The sequence below is a fragment of the Oncorhynchus gorbuscha genome, linkage group LG14 (genome assembly GCF_021184085.1).
Source record: "Oncorhynchus gorbuscha isolate QuinsamMale2020 ecotype Even-year linkage group LG14, OgorEven_v1.0, whole genome shotgun sequence".
Taxonomy (NCBI): domain Eukaryota; kingdom Metazoa; phylum Chordata; class Actinopteri; order Salmoniformes; family Salmonidae; genus Oncorhynchus; species Oncorhynchus gorbuscha.
The window spans coordinates 32,812,642-32,815,393 of record NC_060186.1 but is presented as its reverse complement, the minus strand read 5'-3'; the positions used below and the strand labels follow the sequence as shown (position 1 = coordinate 32,815,393).

Sequence of the window (2,752 nt, the reverse complement as noted above, 5' to 3'; positions counted from 1 at the left end):
TTCCTTGTTTAAAACATCTGTCATTTTAACCGGTACATAGGTCACCTTCAGACGAATCCCGTGACCCTTGTGGTGGTCGTAGAGCAAAACTGAGAACGGCATTGTGTTTGTGAGAGTCTCCCCTTTCCATGGAATGGTCAAACCATTTTGTAGGTCAAACAGTTCGGAAGCTACAGCCATTTGTATGAGAAGACAGATTTCCGGGATGTGTCATGTTTTGACTAACATTGCTCTCGTTCTGCCGCATTTCACCAAAGATGCAGAGATGTGACATCAGCGGTTATGGAGGTTTGAGAAGTATCCAGTGCAAAATAAGTCACATTTCTGGATTAAAACAGACAGATTCCAATGGGGATTTTTTTTTTTTTTTACGTACCGGTGCGTCAATCGGATCAAATGAAATGAGATCCAATTGATTTTGATGTCTACTTTTTAATTTTTTTAATCTACATTTCTTCATTTGTTTCTTGATGTTACAGCTAATGAAGATTGAATCTGAAAGAGTCATCAGATAAATTACAGAGTATTTGAACTCAAACCTGGTCAACTGCTTGGAAGATAGCTATGCTCACAAGTGTACCACCAACACTCACGTGATTCACTGTGGCCTGGCACAAATCGACCTGTCAATCCAAATCCTCACCGTCATTGCTAGCGACTGCAAAAGGTGTCTTGGATAAAATGGCTCATTGGTCTAGGGGTATGATTCTCGCTTCGGGTGCGAGAGGTCCCGGGTTCAAATCCCGGACGAGCCCATTTCTTGAGACTTAAACAATCTGAGACAGTCTGTTCTTTGGCAACTGGTTGGAGTGCAGAACGAGGTGGATGAGTGATAAAGGCAATGGACTGCTCATCCATTGTGCTCTGCACTCGCTGGTTCAGCATCACACAACATTTATTAATTTCTTCCTTGTTTAAAACATCTGTCATTTTAACCGGTACATAGGTCACCTTCAGACGAATCCCGTGACCCTTGTGGGGGTCGTAGAGCAAAACTGAGAACGGCATTGTGTTTGTGAGAGTCTCCCCTTTCCATGGAATGGTCAAACGATTTTGTAGGTCAAACAGTTCGGAAGCTACAGCCATTTGTATGAGAAGACAGATTTCCGGGATGTGTCATGTTTTGACTAACATTGCTCTCGTTCTGCCGCATTTCACCAAAGATGCAGAGATGTGACATCAGCGGTTATGGAGGTTTGAGAAGTATCCAGTGCAAAATAAGTCACATTTCTGGATTAAAACAGACAGATTCCAATGGGGACTTTTTATTTTATTTATGTACCGGTGCGTCAATCGGATCAAATGAAATGAGATCCAATTGATTTTGATGTCTACTTTTTAATTTTTTTAATCTACATTTCTTCATTTGTTTCTTGATGTTACAGCTAATGAAGATTGAATCTGAAAGAGTCATCAGATAAATTACAGAGTATTTGAACTCAAACCTGGTCAACTGCTTGGAAGATAGCTATGCTCACAAGTGTACCACCAACACTCACGTGATTCACTGTGGCCTGGCACAAATCGACCTGTCAATCCAAATCCTCACCGTCATTACTGGCGACTGCAAAAAGTGTCTTGGAAAAAATGACTCATTGGTCTAGGGGTATGATTCTCGCTTCGGGTGCGAGAGGTCCCGGGTTCAAATCCCGGACGAGCCCATTTCTTGAGACTTAAACAATTTGAGACAGTCTGTTCTTTGGCAACTGGTTGGAGTGCAGAACGAGGTGGATGAGTGATAAAGGCAATGGACTGCTCATCCATTGTGCTCTGCACTCGCTGGTTCAGCATCACACAACATTTATTAATTTCTTCCTTGTTTAAAAGATCTGTCATTTTAACCGGTACATAGGTCACATTCAGACGAATCCTGTGACCCTTGTGGGGGTCGTAGAGCAAAACTGAGAACGGCATTGTGTTTATGAGAGTCTCCCCTTTCCATGGAATGGTCAAACAATTTTGTAGATCAAACAGTTCGGAAGCAGCTGCTAGACAGGAGGTAGGGAGGATGGTCTCAGGGTCAGACGGAGTAACAGCGTGAGAGTACGTCAGGCTTCACATTCTTGGACCCCGGGCGGTAGGAGAGAGGGAAATTGAAATGGGTGAATAACAGGGCTGAACGATCCTTCCTAGAATTGAGGACCTTGGCGTTACAGAGATATTACAGGTTCTTATGGTCAGTCCACACTAAGATTGGATGTTCTGCCCCCTCCAACCAGTACCTCCACCCCTCCAACGCCAGGAGTTCTCGATTTCCACATCTTTATTCCTCTCAGCAGGGGTAAGACAATGGGAGAGAAAAGCGCAGGGGTGCAGCTTTTGGTCCTGGTCAGAGCGCTGAGACAGGGTGGTCCCCACTCTGACATCTGAGGCGTCGACCTCCACCACAAACTGGTCCGAATGGATTAAGATGGGGGCTGTAGTGAATCAATGTTTGGTCCGAGAATGCCCAGTCAGCTGTCTGGAGAACACATGAATAGAACCTTGGGAGAGGGGGAAGCCAGGGTGCTGTAACCCCGGGTGAAGCGGCGGTAGAAGTTAGCAAATCCCAGGATATTTTGCAGCTGCACTATGGATGTGGCTTGAGGCCAATCCACCACCGCTCTCACCTTGTCTAGATCCATCTGTATATGTTCTGCAGCAATGATGTATCATAGGAAGGAGATGGTGGAGCGATGTAATTCACACTTGTCTGCTTTAATAAAAATCTGGTTATCCAGGAGACGCTGAAGGAACTGTTGGACATGCTCTT

The 2,752-nt window shown here is 44.7% G+C and overlaps 1 non-coding gene across 1 annotated transcript; it reads left to right on the top strand.

The window, feature by feature from the left end:
- The first annotated feature begins 683 nt into the window (after positions 1-683).
- On the top strand, positions 684-755 carry trnap-cgg. The gene has a single exon. It is a non-coding gene; the product is annotated as a tRNA-Pro (tRNA).
- Positions 756-2,752: the final 1,997 nt, after the last annotated feature.